General features: G+C 36.4%; 1 protein-coding gene and 1 non-coding gene across 3 annotated transcripts in view; both read left to right on the top strand.

Moving 5' to 3' along the window:
* Positions 1–23,742, top strand: part of FOCAD (focadhesin) — a 323,158-nt gene that overhangs the window by 170,360 nt on the left and 129,056 nt on the right. The gene's annotated exons all lie outside the window — the stretch shown is intronic.
* LOC129400985 (U11 spliceosomal RNA) lies at positions 17,138–17,266 on the top strand. Its single transcript, XR_008628024.1, has one exon. It is a non-coding gene; the product is annotated as a U11 spliceosomal RNA (small nuclear RNA).

Genomic DNA, 23,742 nt, shown 5'->3' with positions numbered 1-23,742 from the left:
TTGAGCATGGCTGCAGCTGGTTCTGGACATTTTCGGCTGCTGGGGCTTTGCTTGAGGTAGGGAGGGAAACTCTACCTGCCCTCCTTCAGGCTGCCCGGGTAGAAACAGCCTGGGTCGGGTGATTCTGCGGTGCTCTCTTCTAGGAGCTTTATTTTATAGTCTCTGGATTTTGGCCGAGTTCAATATATTTTTGATTGACTTTTTTGGTTTGAGAAAATTACTATTCCATTGTTTTGCCTTATGGGCTTATGGGCTATAAGTGATAAAATAACAGATTTGTATGAACCCAGTTTATCTTATAATTTTATTAAATCTTTTTCCTGTTTTAGGTGTTTTAATTAAAATGTTAGCAGCCTTTGAGATATATCTGTCAAATTCTTATTTATAAATTCTCTGAGGAGTAGAGGTTGGAAGGAGGGCAAGGGCAAAAGAAATGGTTCAACTTTCCCTCAGACCTTGTCTACTGCAGCCACAATCATTAGGTCATGAATTCTCTGGGCAGAACACAAAAGTGTTAACCTTAAAATAAAATTATAGAAGACTTGGGGCTGGAGAGATAGCACAGCGGGTAGGGTGTTTGCCTTGCACGCGGCCGACCTGGGTTCAATTCCCAGCATCCCATATGGTCCCCCCGAGCACCACCAGGAGTAATTCCTGAGTGCATGAGCCAGGAGTAACCTCTGTGCATCGCCAGGTGTGACCCAAAAAGCAAAAAAATAAAATAAAAATAAAAATTATAGAAGACTCAAACCAGACTGTGTATGACCTGATCATAAAGATGTATGAGACAGACATTTTGACCTTCCTGGAGCTTACAGTCTAGAAGGGCAAATAAGTCTACTCTATGTGCATATGAAATTTAGAAACAATGCTAAAGAAAAAGGTGTTCTCAGTGGAATCCATTCCTGAACCTCCATAGCAACTTCAGCTGGCAGACAGAAAGGATGTTTGAGATTAGAAGAGAGATTTGAAGCATTCCAAGTACCTTTGCTTTTTCTTATTTATGTGAACAGCTATAGTGAGATATAACTCACATGCTATCCGGCTAGGTACAGTATGCTTTTCTGTGGCTTTTGATACTGATGGAACCATCACCACAATCAACTTATATTTTTAACCTCCCCCTCAAGAATCCCCATGATATCCCTTTACCATTGAGCCCTGGGAAACCATTAATTTATTTTCTGTCTGTATAGATTTGCCTATTCTAGATATTTTTATATAAATGGAATCATGTAACATGTGGACTTTACTACTGTGAGTAGTAGACCACATTCAGTGGCGTTCAGAGGCTACTCCTTGCTCTGTTTGGTGCCACTTTCGATGATGCTCAGGAGACCATATGCAGTGCTGGGGATTGAACTGAATCGGCTTCATGCAGAGTGAGCATGTGGCTTTTAGTGACTAACTCTTCAATGTTTTCAAGGTTCAACTCTGTTGGCACATGTGTGAATAACAATTCATTTTGTTTTGACCGAATAATAATGGAATTTTTGTGGTTAGACTACATTCTATATATTCATTTATCAGTTACTGTACATTTGGTTTGTCTCTGCTATTTGCCTATAATGAACTGCATTATAAACATATCCACTATGAACATGGATGTATAAGTTCTTTTTTTTTTTTAATTTTTTATTGAGTCACGATGTGGAAAGTTACAAAGTTTTCAGGTTTAAATCTCAGTTATACAATGCTCGAATACCCATCCCGTCACCAGTGCTCATATTCCACCACCAAGAATCCCAGTAGTGAACATAAGTTTCATTTGGGGGACATATTAAGAGTGGAATTGCATGTAATAACTCTAATGATTTGATAGACAGCCAAACAATTTCCCAAAGCAATTGAACCATTTTAAATTTCCACCAATAAGCATTTTTTCCCCTGATCTCCTTTAATTATACATATACTCCTAGTTAGGCATAGCTGGAGAAGCATTATTAGCTTTTACCTTTATTCTTACTCAGTGCTAAAAATCTGCATGACAAAGTCATTTAAGATTTAAAATACAGGCATAGGGAGCTAGCTCAAAGGACTGGAGTACATTCTTTGCTTGTGGAAGTCCTAGCTTTAATCCCTGGCATTACCTGGTCCCTTGAGATCCAATCAGGGAGTAGGCCCCAAGCACTGAACTAGGTCTTCTGCACCCAAAACATAATTAAAATACAGTAGCATATGATCTTCAAGACATTGAAGATCAAGACAGAGGAGAGGAGGGTTGCCCTGGCCTATTATTTCTAACTTTCTCTGGGATCTTGTTATGCCAGCTAACTAACTCAAAAGTTCCTTCATCCTTTGCCTTTTTGTATATTGCAGGTCTTATCTGAATTAGTATTATCTTTGACCAGTAATAAATCACTATTCTGAATGCTTTAATGTCTTTCATACTGAGAATGTCTGTCCTCAGAGAAATCCCAATATAGATAAAAAGTTGGAAATTTATTAACGGTTTTGTTTAATTCTCATACAATTAATTTTTTTCAGTTAAGTCTAATAATTATAAATAAGGACGGGGGAAAGTGCCTGTCCTATATATAATACCCAGAATTAATCTCCAGTACTGCAAGAAAAAAGATTAATAATATATATTTATAGATTTCCACTATCTGCCTATCTCTCTGATAGTCCTTACAAGCCTCTGAATTTAATGTTAACAATTTCATGTTAGCCATTTCATTTTGTCTTTGTAAAAACTATCCCTTTATCTTCCCAAACCACTCTTCAAAGAAAAGATGTTCTATGAGTATAGCTAGTAAGCAGATTTTTTAAATAAGTCAACATTGTTGGTTACCAGGAAATTTATGCACCAACAGAATCACAAAACTGTGAAATACTGACAATACCAGATCGTAAAGAAGGTATGGCATCCTGCATTATTGGCAGGAAGCAGTAAAATGGTACAACCAGGGCCAAAAAGATAGTAGAGATACTACTATCTCTACTAGTAAGATACTTGCCTTATCCATGGCAGACCCTGGTTTGATTACCAGCACCAAATATGGCTCCCTGAGCACTGCCGGGATGGATCCCTAAGCACATTCATTGCTAGTAGTAAACCATGAGGAAATCTGGATGTGGTCCAAAACCCCCGGCAAAATAAAGTAAAATAAAATAAAAATTTTAAATGGTATAACCACTGGGAGAAAGTATTTAGCAGTGTGGTAGAAAGATGTAGACATAAACTTACCTTGTGATCCTTACTTCTATTTCTAGATATTTACCCAAATAAAGACTTGTGCAAGGATGTTTATTTCCATTCTATCAGTGATGGACTGTTTGGGAAAAATCCAGCTGGTCATTAGGTAAACAAGGGGTCTTATATTTGTACAGAGGCGTGCCATTTAGCATTAGAAAGGAACCAGCAGATCACTGCTACTTGTGACAACATGGATGACTCCAAAAAAACATGTTCAGTGAATGGAGCCTGTCACAAAATGTTTACATATTTCACTTTTAAGTGAATTTCATAAATAGGCAAAGCTAAAATATGGGATAGAAATCAGAACAGTGGTGAATGGAGTTGAGAGGAGAAAGATAGACTGTGTGAATTTTTTGACTGTGGCTTATATCAGCACTGTCTAATATAGTAGCTGTTAGCCACATGTGGCTTGTATATACTTGAATTATGGCTTATACAAATTAATGTCAAGTAAATGTAAAATATACTAGAGATCTAAGCCTTACTGTGAAAAATGTAAAATATCTCATTGCTAGTATTTTGAAACTAGTTGCATATTGAAACAATAATATTCTGGATATATTGGGTTAACGAAAATGCATTCAAATTAATTTCATCTGCTTCTATTTTCTTTTCATTTTTTTTATGTGGTTACTTAAAAATTTTAAATTGCATGTGTGGCCCACATTTTATTTCCATGGTCTGTATCTTGATTGGGGTGGTGGTTACACCAATGTGTTCATTTGTCAGAATTCATTGAACTTTACAATTAGGAGCTCTACTTTTGGTAGTATGTTTTTCTACTTTAATGAAAAAAAAATACGATAAAAGCTACATTTTTTCATGCTTGCTACATTATTTAGCATCCATTATATCCTATATTAAATGTCACAATAACCTAGCAATGTAACTGTTATTTGTTGATGAATCTAGGAAGTCTGACATATCCAAATTGACGTAGAATATGTGGTAACAAAAATTTGAGTGCTCTTTGCTTTAACTCTGGTTTGAAAATGCTCATTGTTTTGAAAAGTCTTGTGCTTTCCCCACTCCTTTATGTTGTTTTATCATTTGTGCTAAAAATGTGAGCATATCTTGTATTAAGTTTTATTTTTGTGAAGTTTTACTCCTTTAGCCAGGAATTCCTTAACTTGTTCAATGAAGGCAGTGAATGAATCCTGGTATTTCCAAAAGATAATCCTGTAGTAATGCACAGGAATCCACTGCCACTGCTAATGATATTTCAAGGAGGAGTAGGACATTCAGGCTAAATAACTTGAGAAAGTTTAGAGGAGAAACCGTTCACAGAGCATGCAGAAATGAAAATCAATAAATTCTCGTGAGAAAGAAGTCTGATTCACTTTTAGCATTTCCCCCCTCCATTGTTTAGAGACGGGAACGTGAGGCAGTGTTGTTTCTCTATTTTCTTAATCAGCTGTGTGTGAGTCTGTTGTAGCAAAAATTAATAGGCATTGCAGAGTCATGAAGAAAAGCTCTTTCATCTTGCCCAGCTCCAAGAGAGTGCTCTATTTTCAAAGCAGAGCATTGTACGATTGAGCAATAGATAAGGAGGGGAGGGGCCTTTCCTGGGGATTCTTGACCGCTGGAAGAGTTCACTCCGGGCCATTTGTCACAGCAGTGATTTTCCCGGAAATACTCTATGCCAAGGTTATGTTTTGGCTATTCTATCCTCTTTTTTTGATTTATTTTCTGAAATCACAGGGGAAGGTAGTTGTCCCGACCCTCTCCCATCATCCCAGTCCTTTGTCAAGCTGCTCCCTTAGCACCATGGGGTGGGAAAGGTTTTCAATGAGACTCAGCAGGTTTGGAAGGTTTTAGGGAGTGAGTGTGGTACTCAAATGGCCAATAGAAATCCTGTATTTTGTTTAAGCATCTTTCAGCATAATAAATATAATTTAATATGGAAATGTGATCCATTGTTCCACGGCAGGTTTTCTCAACTGTGTACAGTAAGGATTCTGTCGCCTACTGTGGGTTCAATATTTATTATACTTTGGAACCTCTTTTGTTGTTCTTCTGTTTTTGTTTGTAGGGACACTTAAAGGTGGATTGCCTGTTCAGCCTTGCAGAGAAGTTGATTAAGTTTAATTTGCTATGCATTAGAGAAGGAATTTGCTGGTCTTTTTGAACTGAGCTCTATGTTATTTTAGTTGGGACTTTTTTTTTTTTAATGCCTTCAGTTCTTCCTGAGCATAAAAACGCTTTTTGTACATTCGTTGAATCTATTTCCATGCTGAGCTTTTTATATATTGCACAATGAATCTTTGCAGTTGAAAGTTGTAGTTTGGCCTTATTTTTAACTTTAAAAGGACAGCAGGAACTTGCCTTTTGTTAAACATTTGTGGATATTAAAGCATTTACTTTATCACCCTATCGTATATTTTTAATATGGTTTTTATATTCTTGAAATAAAAATTTAACTGTGGTATGTTCATATAATGGAATACTACTCAGCACACATAAGCCATGTATGAAATAAATATATGTGAAATTAAAAATACTGTTTTTCCCCTTTAAATAGAAAAGAGTTTTACTTCCCAGTATCCATTAATTGTTTGGTTTTTAAGAAAAATTTTGGAAAAGATGAGAACTTGAAACACAGTATCAAAACTTAAATAGGAAATTTTGAATTTGAGATCTTTCTTGACATTTTACCACTTCCTGTTGTTGCTTTTATCCTTCAATCTCCTTTCCCTGCAACCTGTCTTTTACTCTTCCTGGATTTGCTATGATCTTTTAATATACTTTGAAAAAAGTTCAGTCTAAACTTTTGAAGTTACAGCATTTAGGAGATCCTCCTGTCCCTCGTACATTATTTTAATCTAGTTTTAAGTTAAAAAAAAAATCTTCATGCAGCATTTTCTCCCTTAAATTGGAAGCCTGGTCTCTGAGGATTATTAACTGATGTGAGTAGTCTGTGACCGAACAGAACACTGTTCAGGGTATCCAGCCGTGAGTTTCCGGCTCTCAGTCACAAACCCAGGGCATTCTTTAAAAGATCAAACGGGTAGGACACTGGGAGGGTTTTAATGATGCCAGTTAACATCTGAGGAGCTGGGCTCAGTGGTTGCAAATTGTGCTCATCTGAATAAATGCCACTGAACTGGAAATAATGACATGACTAAAATGATGCTAATTGTGGGCCATTCTGCGATTCCAGTGAATAAAATATATTGGTTTAAGCCTATACAAGGGGTGGGTTTTTCTTTGGGGGGTAAATAGGAACATGAGGGAATCATTGAAGGAGGGAGGTAGTAAAGGGCATTGATGTTTAAAAGGCTTTATGAATTTCGAGATTTGATTAAAACAATATTTTGGTACCATTCAAGAAGTGAATAGGTGTACTTTTCAAAGATTTTATTCACTATATACCTTCAAATTTATCACAAATAACTGTCAGGAATTATTTTTGTTATCTGTGGTGCTTAAGCTCTTTTTTATGCTATATAAATGTAATGGATAAAAGCAGATGTTTCTCAAAAAAAAAAAATCAGAAGTTTCTTACCATCCCTTTGCCTAGGGTAAAATATCAGACAGATTTTCTTAGAAAAAAGGAATATTTTCAGATTAGACTTCACCTTGGGTAAAATCATGTGTTACTGAAGTGCTTAGGAAATATTTGAAATTGTCTTTGCATAGGCACAGAATTATAGTACCTCTTATGTTTAAAAATCTTGAGTAAGATTTAAAGAAAATATTAAATATATCTTAACTTAGAGGTTATATAGTTTTAAGTTTCCAAGGCTTCCTACTTGACAGAAAAAGAATTTTTTAGAGTCTAGATTCTACAGTTTGTCTGATATCATTTTAGAATCTTTTTTCATGACTTGAATATTTTTTATTTATTGTCTCATTTACATGACTTCATACCACGGAGGCTTGTTTGGTTCTGAGTTTTGTTGAAAAAACTTCCATCTAGTTCCTTATTATAGCATGGTAAAACATATTGCCTTAGGTTCTAATTCAGCAAATGAAGAGTAGAGTATTTCAGAATACCAGTCTTTTAACTTTGGAACTAAGGCACATTCCCTTCCATTTGTATAAGTGATTATTTGAGCATTTACTTGCTGAGAGGAACCAAAGAATGTCATGAGACTTGTGTCACACTGATAACTTCCACTGAACTGCATTTCCTTCTCTTTCACTGGTTACACTTACTACTCCCTGTAAGTTGTAGACCTCATAGAAAAAAATACTAATGGAAATGATTGTTAGTGTATACAGTAGAGTCTTCAAAAGTTTGAGACTTGCTTGGGCTCTGAATCAGACTTGCTTGATGAAACCTCGATTCTCTCCTATTTAATAAATTTCCCTTGTATCTATTTTTATCATTATCTTTTTTTGGTTTATAGACCGCAGTTGATGGTGCTCAGGTTTACTCCTGACTTTGTACTCAGGGATCACTCCTGATGGGCTTGGGGAACCACATGTGATGCCAGGGATTGAACCTGGGTCTGCTGCATGCAAGCAAACATGCTATCTGCTATACTATCTCCAGCTCTCCATCCCCCTCGTGTCTATAATATGCAGAAATATATAGGACCACTGCCAATAGCAGCTGTCTATAAAGTGCTTTGTTTGCAGGTTCATTCCTGCAATACGGGCCAGGGATATGGCACAGTGGTAGAGAACTTCCCTTGCTTGCTGAGACCTGGGTTTGAACCCCAGTACCTACCTCCACCCCTATCTCCTGAACCCACACACCCATACCCAACCTCCCCCCCACACACATACACACACAAAGTCCATGAGGTGTAAGAAGAAAATACTAGATATTTCTAACTTATATTTTTCCTTAAAAAGAAAAGAGAAATTAAGCTTTAACTATGTGGATTATGGATTCTCTTGTTATTTTGTTTGGGGTGGGGGTCACACGCAACGGTACTCAAGGCTTACTCCTGGCTCTGAGCTCAGGGATCACTTCTGGGTCTTAGGGGACCATAAGGGATTCTGGGGATCAAACCCAGGTTGGATGTGTGCAGGGCACACACCCTACCCATTGCACTGTCTCTTTAGCCTCCTGGATTAGTGGACTCTGCCCGCACTCCATCAGATGATTATGTGTCATCTATTAGCTAGGAAGAATAGTACTTCCATGGCAAAGGCTGACTGTAACATCACCTCTTCTCTGTTAGAGCATGGCAATTTTCAGTACTCTTGTAGTACAAAGAGGGCAATGTGGGAAGAAGTCTCAGATCTCTGCTGCATTCAAGTAAATGCTTCTGGTTCACCTTCTGGGATTCTAGGCTAAAGTATGGCTTTCCCAATCATAGGGTTTGGGTGTTTTCTTTACAGCTGCACATTATATCTTCTAGATATCTGTGACTATACGAGGTTTCAAAAAGCTGAAACTCAGAATTCACTGCAGAGAAATGTGTGCTTTTTATTTCTGCCCAGAAAGCACTCCTTACTTGCCTTGAAAGTTAAGCTACATAGAAAGGAAACCCTTTCATTTTGCACATTTCTCTTCTCTAAAACTTAAACTGGAGCTCCTTCTTATTTTGATGAAATTTGTTAGCTCCAGCCCCAGACTTTAATAGCCCAAATTCCACTAACAGAGTGAGGGAGAAGTGGGAGCTTTTAAAATGCCCCTTTTCCCTCCAATTGGCATGGGAGCATTTTCCAGACAATATTATCGGGTTGCTATAGTAAAGACAATAGGAACTGTTGGTGTAGAATTGGTGCTTACCAGATTTTAGAAAAGGTGCTGATGAAAGGAGGAAATAGAGGGATGGCCATGGAATTCACTGAAGATGCTGAAAATAGTGGGCAGATGTTTATGGTTCATTTGTAGAAAATTACCCAAGTTAAAGAATCAAAAACACAGTCTAACCTTACTTAATACTAAAGAGCAGACCTTTATCTAGTGCATACTGTTTGGAAAATACAGTCCAAGTCTTTCACAGGCTTCTTTATAGTAACCAAGTAAGGTTGATGTAATGCTATGATGGTAAATGCTCTGTCAACTTTACTAGCTTAAAAGATGCCCAAATAAAATAGTTCTGAACATGTCTGTGAGGATGTTTCTGAGCAAGTTTAGCATTTGGAGCAGTAGACCCAGAAAGAGTTCTGATTCGCAGATGGGTGAAAGAAGGGTTTATTCTCTTCTTTAGCGGAGACACCTTCTCCTTCCCTCGAACATTGGAATTCCTCAGTCTTCTGCCTCTGTTTCTTATACCAGCAGCCCCCTGGACCTGCACTGAATTATGAGAGTAGTTCTCATTGTTCTCAAATGTGCAGGTTGAGGACTTCCAAGCCTCCAGAATGCCCAATTAGTTCTGTAATAAATTCTTTCACATATAAATAAATCTATCTTATGTCTATTTCTCTGGAGAGTCCTAATACAAATATTGTCTTCCATTTCGCAAATGAAGAAATCTAATCATTTCTGTCAATTAATGGCAGCAACAGAATTAGAACCTACAGTTCCCTGGTACTGAAGTATCTGTTACCGGAGTATCAAGTAGAATCACATTAAACCTAGACTCTATATTTCTGTATAAAGCTTTATCGAGATAAAATTTGCATGTAATGCAATTTACACATGTACTGAATATAGTCTGGAGCAATAGCACCTCGGGTAAGGCGTTTGCCTTGCACATGGCTGACCTGGGTTTGATTCTTCCGTTCGTCTTGGAGAGCCCAGCAAGCTACCGAGAGTATCCCGCCCGCATGGGAGAGCCTGACAAGCTACCCGTGGCATATTTGAATGACAAAAACAATAACAATGGAGATGTTACTGGTGCCTGCTCGAGCAAATCAATGAACAACTGGACGACAGTGCTACTATAGTGCTACTACTGAATATAGTCTGATGGCTGTGATACAGAGTTGTGCAACTCTCACACTACTAAATGTACAATATTTCATCAGTCCAAAAAGAAACTTCATCCTCCTTAAGAGTTATCTGACTATGTTTCTATCCATCCCCTGCCTCCAACCACGTCTACCCTTAATCATTTTTCTGTCTCTATAGATTTGCCGGTTCTCCCTTTCTTATTGAGGGAGCTAAACAGTAAGTGGTATTTTGTGACATGCTTCTTTCACATCATGTTTTTACGATTTCTCTATGTTGTGGCATATTAAATCTAAACTCATAAGATGCCACTCTTTATTTTTTTTCTTTCAGACTCTAGGAAGAGCCTGACCATCTTAAGGAATTTTTCAGCTTTGTGTAGTATTATTTTTCTGTCTTGTGTTTATGGATTGTATAATTATGATCAGCCATCATTTAGTGGGGTAGAAATAGTTCTTAAATTTCTGGCTTATGCAAGGAACAATAATTATGCCTGATAATAAGGGTGTATGTGAGACTTTTGTTAGGTTTCCATGTATATGGGAAGGTAGTTAGCTCTATTTTGTAAAATAAGGACAGCTATAATAAACTTCCAGTTTCCCTATAAATGTTAATTTAGATGGGTGGGATAAAATAAAATGTAAATGCTATCTTTTCCTACAGAATGACCTTTTCAACAAATGTCATTTAAGAAATATGTTAATTTTAATTGTCACTTAAAAATAAGGTTCTATGTAAGTCATACAAAAGTGGGAGAATCAAATAAATTAATTTTATTAAAAGTAAATGAATGGGGGAAATTGGTGGAAGAAAGTGGGCACTGGTGAAGGAATTGTTGTTGAAACAATGTGTGCCTGAAACCCAATCATGAATAACTTTATAATTTCACAGTAACTAATAAAAATATTTTTTAAGAAAAAGTATTCCTTTAAAAATAAACAAAAATGATATATGATGAAAAGGGGACCTGGATGGTAATTGTTTTGTAATGCAATTCTATTGTAATCTGTTTTTTCTTCTCCCAATATTTTACATGTGTACCAAGTCACAATGATAACCCCCTTCTGGCCTTCTATTCATTTGAGTTCATCACTGTATCATCATTAACATATTTCTCATCACATGTGGAACATTTGTTTTCTATTTTGTTTCAGTTTTCATGTGATAAACAACACGGTGATAAATGTTTTTTGTATTTAATCTTTGTGAGGGACTTTAGTTTTTTTGTGGGGGCGGGTAGGTTTGCATTTCTGATACAAAAGGAGAATTAAGTTGGGCAATAGGAAGAAAGATGCTTTTCTAGACACATATCTTGTTATAATGAAATGGAACCAGAAACAGTGGTTTAATTTTAGGTTTTGATGAAAGAATGAGAGCACTTTCTTACTGGCAAATTCTCATGCTTCCTTAACTTAAAGCCATAGAAAGCGTTCTTCACTAGCTAACATCTCTTCGAAACTCCAGAGCCCTATATTTTCTTGGTCTCTTACTTTGCTGACATTTCTTTTGGTGCCCTTTGTTTCCTTTTCTTTTTAATGTTCTTGCCCTGGCAGGTGAACTCTTTTGAAAAGCAGCAATTTATCTTCCTTCCCTGAGCAGTTGCAGGGTGCTTTGTTGAAAGGATCTTTTACTGTTGCTGCAGTACTGATGTTTTTGACAAAGTTATCCAGTTGCGTTATAGACTTCTGAGAATATTTTAAGAAGCTATTAGCATGTTACTTAACCTTATGGGGTTCTTATATGTTATATTAATTTTGATTATTTTGGTTTTACTGAGGAAATATTGGTTTTAAAAGTGTAAATATTTATGTTTTAGAAGTATGATGATATTGTACCACATCCACCACCAAAATACCAGTATTCTTCCACCACTGTCCACAGCACCCTTCCTATCTTCCTCCCCGCCTTGGTTACTTCAGTTTTGTTAGAATCTAAGGGTTTGTTTACATTGGACAGTGTCTGTTCCCTTGCTTTATTTCTTTACACATCATTTGTGAGTGAGATCATCTTGCATTTGTCTCTCCTTCTGACTCATTTTAGTTAGCATGACACCCTTTAGTTAATTTAGTAACGTGATACCTTTTAGTAAACATGACATCTTTATATTGTGGCAAAATACAAGATTTTTGTTTTCTTTTCTGGTTTTGCGGCTACACCCAGTGGTGTTCAGGGGTTACTCCCAGATGGTACTACTCACACACACACACACACATATATGTATGTATATATATATATATGTATATATATATATATATTTACTTCATGTCTTTACATTCTTCAATGGATACTAGGTAGGGGTGGAATTACTGGGTCATATGAAAACTTATTTTTCATTTTTTCAAACTTCCATACAACTTTTGTAAGGGGCTGAACTAGATGAATATGGAGGAAAAGGAACATTTCTTACATTCTTGCTAGCACTTTTTGTTTGTTTGTTGTTTGTTCGGTTTGCCTTTTTGATATGGCCTGTTCTCACTAGGATAAGCTGGTGGCATGTCTTTGTTATTTTCATTTGCCTCTCCCTCATAATCAGTGATGCTGAGCCTTTTTTTTTTTTTTCTTCACTTGCTGTGACCATCTGTATACCTTCTTTGGAGAAGTGTACTTCCAGCCCTTTCTCCCATTTTGGATAGGATTGTTTAGTGTTTGTATTGTTGTTTTAATTTTTGCATTCTTTAGTGTATGCTTAGGATTGGTTTGGAGTTATTGTCTCTCAAGCATTTTGGGCCCTGGGCATTATCATGTACAATCTGTAGTAAATAGTTCATTAAAGTCTTAGTCTACAAAGTGAGCGAGTGTAAGGAGAATTTGAACACTTTCTAAGGTAAACTGGTAAGTTTCAGTGACTCTCTTTCTAGATTTTCCATTTTACTGTTTACTCTTCACTAACTTTGTTTTGGGGAGTCTTTTTTTCCCCCTTATTAAATGCTTACTTTCTAGCACTGAGAAATGAAGTTTAAGTTCTAAAGAAGGTCTGACAAGCATATTTTCTTTGATTTGACATAAAAACTATTGGTTTTTCAGAGTGCCCCAAAACAGATGATTAGTTAAAGAAACTCTGGTACATCTACAAAATGGAATACTATGTAGCTGTCAGAAAACATGAAGTCATGAAATTTACATATAAGTGGGTCAACATGGAAAGTATCACGTTGAGTGAAATGAGTCAGAAAGAAAGAGACAGACATAGAAAGATTGCACTCATGTGGAATATCAAGTAGCTGAGAGGTACAAGCTTGCAATGATGCAATTTCTGGCAGATATTTATCTGGACTTAGTTACTAAAATACTAAAATACAGAAATCCAAAACTGTGCGGCTGCTACTGTGGCCGCTTGACGTCATACCTCTTCATTCTCAGCAATGAAAAACAAATTATCAAATACTTCCTTTTCAGCAGGTCTGACTTTAGGGGGGAGAAACTCCAAACAATAATAGTGAGGTTTTTGTTGAAATATTGAATGTAATCAAAGTAAAGTGAAAGTAAAGTGAAATTTATCAGTTACACAGGCTGGGTGGGGGGCTGGGGAGGTGAGGGGAGTGGGGGGAGGTATACTGTGATTCTTGGTGGTGGAATATGTGCACTGTGAAGGGATGGGTGTTCGAGCATTGTATAACTGAGACTTAAACCTGAAAGCTTTGTAACTTTCCACATGGTGATTCAATAAAAGAATAAATTAAAAAAAAAAAACTATTGGTTTTGGTTTACTTAAATAGGAGCTTACTTTTTCCTTTGGGAAGGGACCATGGATATGTGTCCTCCTTATTATTTGGGAGTAGTAGATAAAACTGTATAAACCCAGAAGTTCTAAAAGTCTGGTTTTTACTGTTGTTATTCATAAGAATTCATCAGTTCTATAATCTCCCAAATCTAGGGGGTACATAATGGGTGGAGAGAGAGAAGAGTAATTTTCATTGAGCATATAATCAGGTTAACTTTCAGGAATTGTCAACAGTTATTACTTAGAAATGTATTCATGTAATTCTATCTTTGTAAAGTGGACTAAAATTCAATAGATATTCCTAAAAGCTTTATCATTATAGTTTCAAATTGCTCTCTAAAGTGTTTTTAGAGTCTCTGAAGTGACTGCTTAATTCATCAATTATTTTTGATATACACAGCATGTTGACTTTTCAATATGAAATGGCATTAAACTGTGTTTCTTAATCTCTTTTTACAGTGTACTCATAGTAGTTCCTTTTAGCCCTTTAAAAATTTAAAAGGGGAGATATTTCAGCAGATAGGTCACTTACCTCTGAACCTCACATGATTCCCCGGAGCTCTGCCAGGAATGACCCTGAGCACAAACCAGGAGTAACAACCAGAGCACAAGGGGTGTGGCCCTCAGAACAAATAATAATAATAATAATAATAATTTGTTAGATGATATGGTACTCTTTTTGTTGCTATTCATTTTGCTTTGATTTTAATTTTATGTCTACTGAACATTGTTTTTATAGGTTTTGTTATGGAGGATTTTAAAGTCCTTTGAATAAATTTCTATTATTATATTATTTTTGCCTTGGATTCTAACATCCATTTATCTGAACAAGGGAATGTACTGGCCTTTCTTTCCTTATTATTATATTTTAAAGAATTTGTTTTGGCTGGGGGGGTGTTCATAGCCAACAGTGATTAGAAATTGCTCCTTGCTCAGTATTTGGGGATTTCTCCTAATAGTGCTCATAAACTAAATTTTTTAAAAAGAATTCACCTTGGTAGTTTAAGGGGAATAAAACACTAATAATTTTCTTGTTATCGGCTCTTTCTGACACATTCTTAGTGTGTTTGCCAGAACAATGTCCAATATGAAATAGATCATTAAGCTAGACAGAATCTAGCAAAACTGAATAGTGTCCATCCTACAGGAACCTTTTTCTGCCTTTTTTCCTTTTGGTGTAAAAAATTCAGTTGAGTCTGTTAGAGTGTAGCGTTCCCTACATACGGAGGTGTGATAGAGAAGCTGCAACTTCTCACCTGGGGAGTGAAGAGAAACCTAAATTCCTGGCCCCTGAGTAGTGAGTCCCTCAGGTGGCATCACAGTCTAGAACAATGTTTTTCATAAATCTCTCTTTCTCCTTTCATCACATGGTTGTAAACCTGTTCTCTTCTGAGTGTTAGAATAAGACATCTCTGCAAACCACTAATATCTCCAGAATTAAAAAATAATTTCAGGGGCTGGAGCGATAGCACAGTGAGTAGGGCATTTGCCTTGCATGTGGCCAACTTGGGTTCGAATCCCAGCATCCCATATGGTCCCCTGAGCACTGCCAGGAGTAATTACTAAGTGTAGAGCCAGGAGCATTGCCGGGTGTGACACCAAAAAAAAAAAAAAAGATCATTGTTCCTCTTTCAGAAACAGCACGGTAATATTAGAAATTGCTGATATGGAAGTAACACTATCCTATCAAGCACAAAAATTTCTCTCTCTCTCAAAAAAAAAAAACCCAAACACCAGAGATGTTACTGATTCACAGTGATTGACAGTACTATAGTGTCCAGAATAAAGCTTTATCTCTCTGTAAATCTAAAGCCTCAGTGCTCTCATTGCCAGATTTCTAGTGCCATCAGTCTTCAACATGACTCCTTCTATCCATTTTCCTCATCTCCACCTTTTTTTTTCCTTCTGGTAATGCTCATATTTTTTTCCAGAATCCAAAAGTTATTTTTGTTCTGTTTGCCAGCTCATTTGCTTTGGTCATTAATATTTCACATACGAGTGAAACTTTGTTGATTGTCTTTTACTTCCTGGCTTATTTCACTTAGCATAATCAATCACTTAATCTTTTTAGCCATCTTATTACAAGAGACATGACTTTTTCCTTTTTTTAACAGCTCGATAGAAATCCATCATATATATATGTGTGTGTGTGTATATATATATATATACACATATATATATACAGCTCTTTCTTTGTTATCCATTGATTGACCTTTAGGCTGATTCCATCTGTGACTATAAGAACAAATATTTTTTATTCACTAAGTCATGGTTTAGGGTTAAGATATATGACTCTACATTCTTTTCCATGAACACAGTGAAACATAAGCAATTATAGTAGAAATCATCAGTATTACTGTCTTTTAGATTGAAGTAGTTCAACAATGAAAGACAACTTAAAGTGATTTCAGTTATTTTCTTGCTTGCCTTGAGAATAAACTAGTCCTAGACATGTTTTTAAAAAGACTATGAAATTACTTAGTAAAACTATGCTAGTCATTTTATTGTACTTGTAACTTTAAATTTTATATTATTAGGACAGGAAAGAATGTAATTTTTCCTTTTATTTCTGCTCTAGTAGTTGTATCCTTAAGCTTGCTCACTCCCTTTTATTGTACTTTGGTAAAAGACATGTCCTGTTTTATGAATCTGTGTGTTCAGTTGGCTTACGAGGACTTTACTTCGTGATGATGACTTGAATCTTTTAATTGTGAAAGCAGTTTCTTTTACCTTTATTATGAAAAGGCTTTCAAAACCTAACAGATTTTTGTTTGTTTGTCTTAAAGCATTTTCCTTGCTAGAGAAAAAGTATCTCCCCTTGCTAAAAGCAGTTGGTTCTCAGGAATTTTTAGAAAGAGCTTTTGGATGCAAAATTAAATTCATTTTCCTGGCAAAGAAGCCACTATTTTACAGCGCAAGCATTAGAAGCAATTGCACTGCTCCTTTTGGAATTCATTGTCTTTGCCATTAGTTATAGCAGCAATAACTATCTTTTATAGTGCATAAAGCACTTTTGCATTCAGTTGTCTTAATGTGGTCTTTACTCTTAACTTTGTGTTATACGCTGAGCAGGTGTCACCGGTATCATTTCCATTTTGCAGCTGGGGAAACAGGTTGAAGAAGATTAATGACCTTGCTGTAGTCACACAGCTTTATGTAGGAGAGCGTGGGATTTCTGCTCCAATCGTGTGCTCTTTTCAGTATGTCAGACTGTATAGGTTTTTCTGATCTGTTAATTTTTAAAGGTCTGTTTTCATTCTGTGTTCTACCTCTGTACGTGGCTATATTTTCTCCCATTTAATTTCGAGGATTGTTTCTTTGTTTTGGGTGCGAAGTAGTCATAATGTATATAGATAGAAATTTATTTGTATTTGTCTCGTGTTGTAGAACTTAAATTCGAGAAAAGCAAAACTGATGTTAAAAAGGCTTCTGTCCTGAGTGGCACATGTAGGGCAGTTCAGCTATTCTGCATGTAGAATTTGGAGATTTTGGAAGCATGATTTTTTTGCTATTCAGGCAGCTGGATTATTGATTGTTTGGTCCAACAAGAAGAAATTTTAAAACTTAAATGGATGTGTTTTTTAATTGATTCAGGAATTTCTTAGCCATTATTTCTGAAAACAGGGCTTTAAAAAGTATTCCTCAAATTTTTTTGTGTGAAATAATTTTAAGCTATAGAAAAGTTTCCCCCTAAAATTTTATTGAGAGATGTAGAACCAAGATGGCCAAGTAGGAAGAACTTGTGTTTACCTTGTCCATGGCCATAGCATTCTCTTTGCCCAAATTTGCAGTAATCCAAGCAGATAATGACCTGAAACCCTGAAAAGTAAGAACCCTTCTGGCCCCTCCCCTCCCCCCCCACACAGCCAGGCTGTAAGGAAAGCCCTCGGGCACACTGGAGACAGAAGGGTGTCCTTGTCCAGGAGGGAATGTCACTGTGGAAATAAGAAGCTACAAAATGGAAGAGATTTTGAAGATGTGTAACTTTAACTTGGGAACAGGGTTGGTACACCAAACACCCAGCCCTCCTATTTTAATATCCTCAACCTACAACCCTGGAACAGGAAGCAAGGAATGATAGGATATAAAAGGGGGACAGAATTGCAGGCAGAGAGTATTATGACCACTTTTCACACTATTTCAAATCTATCTATCTATCTATCTATCTATCTATCTATCTATCTATCTATCTATCTATCAACACACCTATGTTCATTAGCATTCCTTTCATAACAGCCAAGATCTGGATATGACCCATGCCTAGTGATGGCTGATGGCTAAAAATTACGTGGCTTATATATGGAATGGACTACTACTCCATTCTGAGTGCAGTAGTCGTAGTAGCAGCAACAGCAGCAAAGAAATCTTTCCTTTGCTACAACATAGATAGAACTGAAGGTGTCATACTAAACAAATAAGTCTACCAGATAATCTCACATATATATGGAATATAAGGTGGGTGTCTTCGGAAACAAAACAAATAATCTATCTTTTTAAGAAAAATCTACCTTGGGACCCAAGAGATAATACAGGGGGTTAGGCATTTGTCTTGCACGTGGCTGACTCTAGCTTAATCCCTAGCACCACCTTTGGTCACCCAGGTACCACCAGGAGTGATCCCTGAGCACAGGACCAAAAGAGGCCTTGAGATAGTCAAGTTGTGATTCCCTAATCTGTCTATCTTAAAATTTATTTTAAACTTTATCTTAAATCTATTACTTTGTGATCTGTCTACTAGCTTCTGAAATTTCATATATGTTCATTTATTATTAGCATATTTTCCATTTTGACACTGAAGTGATTATAATAAACATCTATTGTTACTTTTGGTTTAAAATGGTGTTGGACTTTGTTTTCTCTTGAAAATGGGTCATGTCCTAATTCTCCTTTAGTTGAATCATTTTAAATTGTTTTCTATATGATTCAGATGTTCTATTCCGTATCTCTGGATTCCATTTCATTTCTCAGAAAGATGTTTTAAAATAACATTAGAGTGGGGTTAATTTAAAATATAGAGTAACTTTTAAAAATTAAAAATAGTACCAAACAACTTTTTAAATAATTTTTTAAAATTTATGTAGCACAGTCAGGTATAGAATAGGATATTATTATTATTTAGTGTTAAATGGAATACGTATTTTAAAAGGAAATTTAAGTAGTACAGTAAGGAATATAGCTATAATAGAATATTATTTGGCAGCAAAAAGAAAAAGTACTGATGGACGCTATTACTTGGATGGGCCATAAAAGCAATGTGCTGATTGAAAATCAGTAACAAAAGATCACATATTGTCTGATTCCATTTATAGAAATGGTAGAGCGAGAAAGCACATTTGCAGTGATAAAATGATAGATTTATGGTTCCCTGGAATGAGTAAGAATGAGGATGGGACCAATGAAGAAGGGAATAATAATAATATTTCTTTTTTGGATGATGAGTATGTTTTAAATTTGATTGTGCTAATGATTGTACAACTTTGAGAGCATACCGAAGACCATGCAACTGTGCATTTTAAGGTGGTGAATTGTATGATATATGAATTACATCTCAAAAACTATCTTTTCTTTAGAAAAATAGAATAATAATACTAGCAGTTTTTCTATATTTTTTGCCATGTTTCCAACTTCAGCAAGTTATCAAACCTAAGAAAACAGAATGGGTGAATGCAGGTAACTTGTCTGTGGATTTTATCCATTTTCTCACTATTGCACCATTTATCTGTGAGGATCCCACATTGCGCTTAGTTCCCAGATTTCCTAAAGCTCTTCCATCTGTGACAGTCTCTATTTCCTTTGTTTTCATGACTTGGACAATTTTGAAGAGCCCTGGTTAGCTCTTTTGTAAAATGCCCTTATATATGCATGTGTGTGTATATTTTCTTTGACTTGGATTGAGGTATGCTCTTTTTTTTACAAGAATGCTGCAGAACTATTGTATCTCTCTTGATATATCATAGCAGGAATATAGAATGTTAATATGCTATAGTAGTGGTGCTTTTATCCCCAATCACTTGGTTATGGCAATATTCCTGGATTTCTAAGTAACAAAGGTATTATCTTTTCTTTCATAATTAATCAGTATTTTGAACGAGATGTTTTGAGGCCTATCCAGTTATCTTATTTGTCCTCAGCTTTTGCTAACTAATTTTAGCAGCTGTCAGCAGCGCTAATCCACAGTAGGTATCCCTATGGTAATGTCCCAATGGTGGTTTAAATTTTTTTCATTCTTCTGAATTTATTCATTAAAAATCTTCTGTAAGGAAGATGTTTTTCTCATTTACTTACTAAATTACCTATGCCACTTAAGGATCTTTATCTATTAGGATTGGCCCCCACCCTTTTATGAATATTTCTTACTTTTTGTCTCAATAAGGTGTATTTCACCTATATTGTCCCTATCCTAGCCTTGAAATTGGCTATTTCTCTCAGAAACATTCAAAAACTAAACTTCCTTAGAAACTTCTGGTGAGCCTAAGGAAGAGCAGCTCATTTTGTATCACTGGTTTTGGAATGTTTTTTTTTTCTTTGATTTTTTTTCCTTTGATTTTGCTTCTCCTGCAGAAAGAAGGGGCCATGGGGATTTTTCTGACTCTGCTCAGAGGTCTCTTTTTCCAGTGCTCAGGGTACCTTGTGGTACCAGCAGTTGAACCTGAGCCTCCCGCATGCAAGCATGTGTTCACCCTGTTGAGCTATCTCTCTGCTCCCTGAACTTCTTTTCTATATTTTCCAATTCTAATCTCTGTGGTCTACATTTAAGATAGTTCCCAATTCATTTACATTTACAGTTTCAGCAACTGTTTTTCTCATTTCTAGAAATTCTACTTTTCCCCCCCCATTTTTCCCATCATGCTGTATACTCCACAGGGAAATAAGTGTCTTCTTGTTCTTGAAGTTTTTGTAGGTGCTTTTTTTATAACTTTGTATTTGTTCTGCTATCTGAAGATCATGGATGAGTAGTGCTGCTGTTTGCTGATTGGATGAGTTTCAATCATATTGCACCATAGAATTTGTGGTTTGATTCCCTTGTGAGCAGGGGGGTGGGGGGAGTATTACTTCCAAGGACTACTTTAGGGCTTTGGGGGGCTACTTCTGCTGATGCTGTATCAACCAGGTTTGGTGATGTGTCTTGAAGGTCACCAGGATCAGACCAAGAAATGGTCAGAAGTTAATGCAGCATCAAGAATCCAACTCTACTCCAAGGGTGTGTTGCCCTTCACCACTGAGATGTATACCAGCTCTGATTTGAAATTTAAAAAAATTTTAATCACAAATTCATTTTTAGAGGTACTTCATTTTCCTGTTCAGATCATTTGGGTTGGAGATTATTGGAGTACTTTGACAATGGTCCTGATACCTTTAATTCACTTTCATTTGTATGCTAATTTCTCAGCTCATCAGTCTCTTGCATAGCCAGTAGATTTAGGTACAGCCCTTTAGAGATGCTGATTTGGTTGGGTATCTCAGTTTCAACTCCTCACTCTCTATTGGCTTAACGCTATCTCTCTTATTGTGTGGACACTTGGACACAAGCTAAAAGGTTGTGGAAAGATAACTTTCTTACAATGACTCAATACAGATATTTCTGATTTCTGTTTTTGTATTTCTGATACTTGTCCCACCCCAATATCTAATCCCCTTTTTCCCTTTTTCATTCAACTCTGTATAACAGAATTTTCTTCATCAATCATTTCAGGTATAACCCTTCATTTTGCTGGGGGGAAGGGTTGATCTCTTTTTTGAAAATAGACATAGATAATGAGCAGTAGATACAGAGCAAGCCAGAAAAGACTGAGACCCCCATCCTTACTAATCTGATATAGTTCAGTGGGTTGCACAAATTAAAGTGCTTCTGGATCAGATCGCAGGGTTGTAGGAGATGGTAATACCAAAGGGTGGTAGGTTGAATCGAAGGAGTGTCGACCAGAGGATCTAGTCAAGAAGGGGCCAGGACTGGGAAGGCAACCTTTTTTTTTTTCTGTTTTCTTTTTGGGTCACACCCAGCTATGCTCAGGGGTTACTCCTGGCTCTGCACTCAGGAATTACTCCTGGCGGTGCTCGGGGAACCATATGGGATGCTGGGAATTGAACCTGGGTTGGCTGCATGCAAGGCAAACACCCTACTCACTTGCTATCTCTCCAGTCCCTGGGAAGGCAACCTTTGCTGGAGTCTTACAACTCCTGATAACGTGGGCAGACAAACCTGGTTTTAAAAATCTTCCCTGCAGGTATGTCATTTCTGTTTAAGCTCAGGGTGCATAACTGGGAGCTTGGAATATCTTTTCACAATCCTTATATGGAGTGTCATTTCAGGTATTATTTTTCAAACATTCTGAGAAGGTGTAAAAAAAGGGTTTTTTTGGTGAAAATCCCTTAAAAGTACATGAAAGATGCAGCCTCACGACTACTCATCACCCAGCGAAAAGGGCAAAGCCAGTTCCCTGCCCCTGTACTTCATGGTCAGCGATCTTTATGTTGACCTCCAAACAGTCTCAGGACTCTCTGAACATCCTTCATTATTGTACTGATAGAAATATGCAAATGATAGAGCTGTTGCCAACCAAACTTATGTCTTCTGCCTGAGTATTCTTCATATTATCCTTCTTGCCTACAGAATATTTCCCTCTGAATATCTTTCTATCAAAAGAAATCAAACATATCAAGTAAAACTTATGCAAATGTAGTCCTTTAATTTTTCCCTCCTTTAAAAAGTGTTGCTTTTTATTCACTCAAAAAAGAGCATAAACCATCCTTCCAGTTCTTTCTCCAAGTCTTTCTCATGTTTTTATTTTCTCTCTCTGATTTACAGTTCCTCAGTTCCAGTATTATCAATAGCTGATCAGTACTGATAATCTGTTATATACTTATTACCATGCTGGTTGAGTAGCAAATGAGAACTAAGACATGATCATTGTCTCTAAAAAGCATAGTATTTAGCTGAGGAGACACTTACATTTACTAAAATAGTGAGCAGAACTAGACAGTATATAATTAAATGCTAAATTGGGTGGCTCAGAGTTTTAAGTGTGAGAAGTTGGAAGTACAAAATGAGGGCTTGAATTAGAAGATGAAGCTTGATTGTGGAATAGGGATTTGAACTGGGTCTTCAAACAGCATAGGTTGGAAATGGATGGGCATTTAAAGCAAAGAGAGAGCATGGACAATTAGTGAGGATATTGAGCCTAAGATTTTTGGAAAAACAGACTCTTTATATATGAGGAACCAGTGAGAAATAGAAATTAGTGAGAAAGGTGGATGACAGCTTTGATTTGGGCTATAAGACTACCAGATTAAATCTTTTGAAAGTAACTATTTTATTTTGTTTGTTCATCAGCTCTAGCCGTTGTATTTTCTTTCTTGTTCTGATCCAGATTCTATGGGATTCTAGATACTCTCTGATCTACTGGCCTTTCTTCATCAAAACTCATACATTTTGTACCTGTAACATGCTTTGTGTTAGACTTATGGCTTCCATTACCTTATGGGGTTTCTGCCTCATTTCCTCCTATTCTTTATTCATGTCCTATGATAAGACTTACTGCTTCTTGATGTTTTCCCTGATAACTCTTATCTATTGACATCTTTCCTCTTTTGATTTCTCTTGAAACTATTTTCTGTTGGAACTCATTCAAAAACTATTAATAACGATTTCTCCTAGACAAAATTGAATACCACACCCATCTCCAGTATACACATCTCCATCCCCCAAGGAATCCAGCCCCCTCTCTTTCACCCTTCTCCAACTCAATTCTGTGGGTCAGTCCCCCCATTATGTTTCCTTTAGATCGTTATTGCTACCTCATTGTGTATCTTTAAGTCCCACATATGAAAGAGATCATTCTGTATCTGTCCTTTTCATTTTGACTGACTTCATTAAAAAATTCTTGGATGACTTAGGAGGGGAAAAAAATTCCTGCTGTTTTATGAAGAGTAGAAAATAAGAGCATAAGCACAGAATCCAAGTTTTCTTAGATAATTTATCTTATTGCCTTTTCTTACCCAGTGTGCTGAAGTATATAATGCACA

The sequence above is a fragment of the Sorex araneus genome, chromosome 1 (genome assembly GCF_027595985.1).
Source record: "Sorex araneus isolate mSorAra2 chromosome 1, mSorAra2.pri, whole genome shotgun sequence".
In the NCBI taxonomy this organism is placed as follows: domain Eukaryota; kingdom Metazoa; phylum Chordata; class Mammalia; order Eulipotyphla; family Soricidae; genus Sorex; species Sorex araneus.
Note: the sequence above shows the minus strand (reverse complement) of the source record. Positions and strands in the feature narration are given on the sequence as shown.